General features: G+C 39.1%; 1 non-coding gene across 1 annotated transcript; it reads right to left on the bottom strand.

Moving 5' to 3' along the window:
* Nucleotides 1–1,461: 1,461 nt before the first annotated feature.
* LOC150068307 (U6 spliceosomal RNA) lies at nt 1,462–1,568 on the bottom strand. The gene has a single exon (XR_016538453.1). It is a non-coding gene; the product is annotated as a U6 spliceosomal RNA (small nuclear RNA).
* Between the last annotated feature and the right edge of the window lie 5,829 nt (nt 1,569–7,397).

Below are 7,397 nucleotides of genomic sequence, written 5' to 3'. Positions count from 1 at the left end.
GTGAGCACTCTACAATTGGGCTATGCTCAGAGCCACACTTCCTACTTTTTCTGTGCATGTAGCAATGAGCAGTTGAACCCAGGGCTCTACGCATGCTGGATAAGCACTCTAATATCAAATTAACATTTGCCCATTGAATAGCATCTTCACCGTTACCATACATCTGCTGTGGTGATGAGTGCAGGAATTCTCTCGGATGTAGGAGATGTTGTGGCAGATCCTAAGCAGATGGCAGTTAAATGAGGTAGAGGCTCACTTTGTCTGAATCACTTTCCACATATGTACATGAGTAAATGCAGTCATGATATTCTTTTCAACTCAGGGTCTGGGTGCTGCCCTGGTGCTGGTTTTGAACCATGACGCTCAGGTCTCAGCCTCCTGAGTAGCTAAGATGACAAGCATAAGCCAGCATCACACAGCTTTATTTCCCTTTAGTGTTTCCTGATGTTTTTAACCATTCTGAGCTCATTTTATTTTGTTTATTCCAATTTCAATAAATAATGATAATCCCAACTATATGTCAAATATACCTGTAGCACCACTATACATTACAACAAATAATAAAAAGAAATTTTTAAAAAGTGGACACAAACAAATCATTTTTGTTTGGTAGCACTGGTGTTTGAACTCAGGGCTTTCTGATTTCTTGGCAAATGATATATAACATGCTTTCTTTGCTTTTAGTAATTTACAGATGGGATCTAGGACTTTTTTTGTTTTTTTTTAAGAATTTATTAATGTTGATTTTTTACATCATATTTTAAATGACAAGTTTAACAAACAAGTGTTCAAGGAGGGAATCTCTGTTTACAATCACAGGGACTTAGTATGTCGAAGTTAATCAAAATTAGGCTAAGAGTTTGCATGTCATAGAAACATATTAATGTAAGAAATAAGACATTATGTCTATAGAGTCATAGATTTTTATGTCTATATAGTTATGATTATATTTCCATTACCATGGCCATAGCATTGGATATGCAAATATTATGTCCTTGCTCTTGTACTCTTTGGATTTAATAGCCACATATTAGGGATACCATGCGCCTTTTGTTCCTTACGTCTTGACTTGTCTCACTCAATATGATTCGCTCTAAGTTCATCCATTTCCCTGAGAATACCATTGTTTTATCTTGTCTGTTGTCTATGTAGAATTCCATTGTGAATATATACCACATTTTCTGTACCCATTTATCTGCAGTAGGGCATCTGCATTGTTTCCATCGCCTGGCTATTGCGAATAGTGCAGAGATGAACATAGCTGAGCAGGTGTCCTTGTAATATCTTGGGTCATGATGTTTAGGTAGATGCCCAGAAGTGGTATGGAAGGATCGTAGGGAAGGTCTATTTTCACTTCGTTAAGAAACCTCCACACTGATTTCCAGAGTGGCTGAACTAGTCTGCATTCCCACCTGCAGTGTAGTAGGGTTCCTTTTACTCCACAACCCCAGCAGCAACTGTAAAAATATGGAGAGCTTCACGAATTTGCGTGTCATCCTTGCGCAGGGGCCATGCTAATCTTCTCTGTATAGTTCCAATTTTAGTATATGTGCTGCTGAAGCGAGCACGATCTAGGACTTTTTAATGCACAGGTCTGCCCAGATGTTTATATCACAGTGATAAGCCTCTAACTGCTGGCTCATAAAAGCAAGGTGGATGATCTTTGTTGTTTGCTTGCTTCTTTGCATCTTGGTTTGTACCATTCTGGGGTTTGAACTCAGGATGTGGGCACTTTCCCTGATTTTTTTTCCTCAGGGCTATTTTTCTGCTTCTTGAGCCATAGCTTGACTTTTTGATCTGTGTGTGTGTTGTAATTGAATTTAAAACTCATAGGTGATGATGGGAGGGAAGAACTGGGACAGTGGGAAGGTAGGAATTACATTATCCAGAATGAAATGCTCTCTTTGCCTCACTTATGTAATGGTAGACCATTTATATAACACCCTTAAAATAACAAAAGTCATCAGGGGAAAAATTAAGGCACTAGTTTATAATTTTTAAATTAACTCAAGCTAAAGGGCAGGACGGGATAGCTGGCTACAAAATAACATGTTCTGTCCTCAAAGTCTGTCCAATAGTATTGAGGTAAAATGTACATATTACAAAATTCGCCACTCAATCCTTGCAATATTTTTTGTTGGTATTAACATTTGTAAACATCCATCTTCTTTACAAATTAACAATTTAAACATTACAAAGATATATTTCTCCTTAAGGAATCCATCCTGACATATCCAGAATGGTTTTCCACTGCTAATGCATTGTACTAATTAAACTAGACACATACAGTATTCAGACAGGTAGAATTTATAGGACTATATGCTGAAGATTCTTGCTTCTGTCAAAACTACATAACAAATGAACTTCCTACCTGCTGGTGTCAGCTCCTGGTTTGTACAACCTGCTCAGGGCATTTTTGAGGTCCCTGCTCCTCAGACAGTAGATGAAAGGGTTCAGGAGAGGAGTGACCACTGTGCACATTGCTGAGAACACAGCGCTGCCCCTGGGAGAATGTGACACAGCTGACTCAAAGTAGACACCCAGTGCTGTCCCAAAGAATAAGCAGACCACAGACAGGTGAGAGCCACATGTGGAGAAGGCTTTGTACTTCCCGCTTGAAGACGACATTCTCAGTACAGAAGAAATAATCTTGTAGTAAGAGAAAACGATCCCTAGGAAAGGGAGGAAACCGTATATGGTATCAATAATGTATTTTAAAAAATCATTTGTAAATGTATGCTCACAGGAAAGATCCAGCACTTGAGAAGGGTCACAGAAAAAACTTGGGATTTCCAATTGCTTGAAATCGGTCATCTGTAACACCATCCACACATGTAGTTGTCCTTCGAAGGTGCTGGGGACAAATGACAGCAGAATCAAGAAGACACAGAGACGAGGTTTCATGATGAGTGGGTAATTCCGTGGGTGACAGATGGCCACAAAGCGGTCATAGGCCATGGCAGTAAGAAGCAAAACTTCCATACAACCAAAAATGAGAAAAATAGACATCTGTGTGACGCAGCCCACATAGGAGATGGCTCTGCTGTGAGTGTGGATGTCCACCAGCATCATGCTGACTGTGGTGGAAGTGAAGCCAATATCAGCTAAGGACAGGTTGGAGAGGAAGAAGTACATGGGTGTGTGGAGGTGGAGGTCAGAGGTGACAGCCAGGATGATGAGCAGATTTCCGACCGCAGTGATCAGGTACATGGACAGGAAGAGCCCAAAGAGCATGGGTTGTAGCTCGGGGTCATCTGAGAGTCCCAGGAGATAAAATTCTGAGATGTGTGTTAGATTACACATCTCTGCATTAATTGGAGATCTTCAATATAAAGAGAGAGCAATACTTAATGAAGAAGTCAGAATTAAACAACCATTCTGAACTCAAATATGCACAGTTCATAACAACATTCTGGCCGATACTTTTCAGTTATCACAAACCCAATCATCCGAGATTTTTTTCTTTCTCATTGATTCCCTTTCATGCATTCATTTTAAATACTCATCTGTGTTAGGACATTATAGGTAGTGTTTTCTGATCACAGGAAATACAGCTTATTCTTTATTACAGTCTACTTCACAGGTGTTATTTTTTAATCTGTGAAATTCATTTTCATCCAATCTGTAAAGAAGCATGCCTACATGCTTCATTTTATGATACGGAAATAGTGAATAGGGCCATGGTGAAAAATTCAAGTTGTCCAGCTTACGAAACTCTGTAAAATATACAGAGCTTCATGATCCAAAGCAATTTCACATCGAAAGTACAGGACTAGAAAATCCTCTACTGTGCTTGCAATACCCCAGGAGATTTGTTCATCAGTGCTTTTTTTCTAAATTTCATCTTTTTTCCCTCCATCCCCTCTTTTTCTCTCTGTCTTTCTCTGTCTCTCTCTGTCTTTCTCTGTCTCTGTCTCTGTCTGTCTTTCTCTGTCTCTGTCGCTCTGTCTCCATCTCTCTGTCTCTTTGTCTCTCTGTGTCTCTCTCTGTGTCTCTGTGTCTCTGTGGGTGTGTGTCTGTCTCTCTCGCTGTCTCTCTCTCTCTCTATCTCTCTGACCTTGTGTCCGTATGTGTCCTAGGATTCTGACTCTAGGCCTGGGTACTGACATTGAGGCTTTCCTGCCCAAACGAAAGCTCAAACACTTGAGCAAGAAACTCCACTTTTGGCTTCCTGGTAGCTAACTGGAGATGAGAGCTCACAGGTTTTGCTGCCCACGCTGGCTCTGAACCTCTATCCACAGAATTCAGCCTGTTGAGTAGCTAGGATTCCAGGTATGAGGCACCAGGGCTTGGACTGTAGCATAATTTAAAAAAAACACGAACTCTTCAGTCTCCTACATATAAATAAATCAAGATCTCCAATATGACATCTACTTCTTCCTGAAGTAATTTCAGGAATTGAGGAATTTTCTGACAGTGGAGCAAGGGATTCGTTGGATGTAGGCAATGTTGGTTGACATTTAGTTACTGGGTTCTTCCTTTTCAATCATCTATCTGATTATTGCACTTCCTATACTGGTTGCTAGCTGTGACCCGGTGGCTGTGTTGTGATCAGTCAATAATCCTTTAGAGAAGAAATTAGTATTCTCTTTCTGGAAGTCAGAGAGAAATGAGACAGATGTCCAGATTCTCACTGGGGGACTAACAAAGCCTGTCACACCACTTTCCAGAATTTAATATTCGGTGACAATAGACAAATACAATGTTAGATTCACACTGTTTTTTTAAATCTCACCACCTACCACCACTTCCATATGAATTGAGTGTTCACTCATATCCTGTTAGATAACTAGACAGACTGTAGTAAACAATAAGATTTTAAGTAAGAATCCTGTGACATTCTATAGAGCAGATTAATAATTTTTACATTCTTCACTACTGTTATTCCTGAGACTCCTCTAACAGGATACCAAATTACTGGCTTGTCTTCATTATATTCAAGCAGTCCTTGCAGCTGTTAGCTCTTTAGTTAGGAAACAAGGCATTTGACTGCATTTCTTGACAAGAAGGAAAACTCTAAATCACCAGGAATCTTGCAGAAAGCACGCTTGTATGAATTGTGTGGTACACTCACTCCACACTTGGTTGTGTTGCTTCTCTGTTGTGTCATGTCCATGAAGTACAGATGAAAACATTGTTCCATGCCTGAGGTGTATGAAAACGTCAGGCTCAATCCTCACAATGGACCATGAGTAGGGCAACACAGGAGAATTTCAACTGGGGCTAATATTGCATTGGAGATATTTAGGGAGATGTCAGGGGACTGGCTGGTAATAGGCGCTTCTATGATAGTGGATGCACAATTCACAGAGCTCACAATTTGCCAAACTGATGCCAAACAAATCATCTCTAGGCACCCCATAACATGGAGGGGGTGAGGGAGAACAAATGCCTTAAAGTACAGTTTTGAAACATGTCCTTTGGTAAACGAAACTTGTCTGTCTATGCAAAGATGACAAGATGAAAAGTATGGGTAATTATAGACTATCCCAGACAGTTCATAAAGGAAATGTCTAGAATATCAGTGTCTTGAATGGGTGACTAGCAGGAAGGAATAAATCACATGGAATCGTTGAACAGACAGTGAGAGAATTTTGTCACCATACTCAATGTGCATGTATAAAAGGAAGGGTCGATATTAATGTGGCAGGTGGGGGAGGGAAAGAGGGAGTATTTTGGAAGGTGTGATTGGGTGTAAGATGCATTGTACATGTACATGAATGTCTTAAATAGAAAGTTCTGTCTACAAACAAGTGAAGAATTAATATCTCCAAAACGAGGCTGCACTGCTGGCTCACATCTGTAATGCTATCTACTCAGGCTGCTGTGAGTGAAAGATCAGGATTTTTTTTAATCAAAGATTTTATTAACATTAATTTTAAGATCATATTTCAAATAACAAGTTTAACAAACAAATGTTCAAGAAGGGAATCTCTATATACAATCACTGGGACTTAGTTTTTAGAATTTAATCAAAATTAGACTAAGGGTTTGTATGTCATAGAAACATATTAATTTATGAAATAAAACATTATGCCTATAAAGTCATAGGTTTTTATGTCTATATAGTTATGTTTATATTTCCATTACCATGTACATGGCATTGGGTATGCAACTATTGTGTCCTCGCTCTTCTACTCTTTGGATCTAATAGCCACATATTAAGGACACCCTGCGCCTTTTATTCTTTTGGTCTTCACTTTTCTCACTCAACATGATTCTCTCTAGATTCATTCACTTCCCTGCGAATGCTATTATTTTATTCTGTCTGTTGGCTATGTAGAATTCCATTGTATACATATATATAGAGAGAGAGATATAGATATATATATCATATTTTCTGTATCCATTCATCCGCTTAGGGCATCTGGATTGTTTCCATCACCTGGCTCTTGTGAATAGTGCAGAGATAAACATACCTGAGCAGGTGTCCTTATCATATCTTGGGTTATGATGTTCAGTGTAGATGCCCAGAAGTGGAATGGTAGGATCGTAGGGAAGGTCTATTTTTAATTCTTTAAGAAACGTCCACACTACTTTCCAGAGTGGCTGAACTAGTTAACAATCCCACCAGCAGTGCAGTAGGGTTCCTTTTTCTCCACAACCCCATCAGCAATTTTCATTGTCTGAGTACAAAATCTTGGCCATTCTTGTTGTGGTAAGGTGGTATCCTAGGGTTGTTTTTTTTGCATTTCCTTTATGACCAGGGGTGATTAACATTTTATCATATACTTTTCTGCATTTCAATCTCTTCTTCTGAGAAGTCTGTCTTTAGTTCCCTTGCCCCTTGAATGGTTTGTTGGGTTTTGGGGGGGATTAGTTTCTTGTGTTCCCTGTAGATACTGGATATTAAGCATTTATCCATTGTATTATTGGTAAATATCTTTTCCCAGTTGGTTGGCTATCTCTCTACTTTTGCGACTATACTTTTATCTGTACAGAAACTTTTATTTTTCTGTTTGCACTCTTTTTTCCATATATTTTTATTTTAATTAATAGAAGGGTTACATTACATTCACCAGATGGAAGGTGCATTACTTCACATACATTGATACCCTTTCTCATGTCTTGGTCCCCATTTCCCTCCCCTCCCCACCCCCACCCTCATTTTATTTTCCCCCCTTTCCTATCCAATTTCAAATAACCAAATACGCATATATCCAATACATCAAACAACAATTTGAAATACTATAACTTTATGAGATAACCAAGGGACAGCAAAAGAGATGAGAGATAACATAGTACATTAAGGACAACAATCACTCATTGTATGGCTTTTCTTTCTATGTCCTGGAATTACATTCACTTAGTGTCATCCTATATGACGTTATGTATCTAGGTTTTACTCTATTGTAAATCTCTGCTAGGAGAGCCCAAGGTTTCTACTGATTATGACA

Source organism: Megascapheus bottae, chromosome 1 (genome assembly GCF_031878675.1).
Source record: "Megascapheus bottae isolate mThoBot1 chromosome 1, mThoBot2.hap1, whole genome shotgun sequence".
Classification (NCBI taxonomy): Eukaryota; Metazoa; Chordata; class Mammalia; order Rodentia; family Geomyidae; genus Megascapheus; species Megascapheus bottae.
Note: the sequence above shows the minus strand (reverse complement) of the source record. Positions and strands in the feature narration are given on the sequence as shown.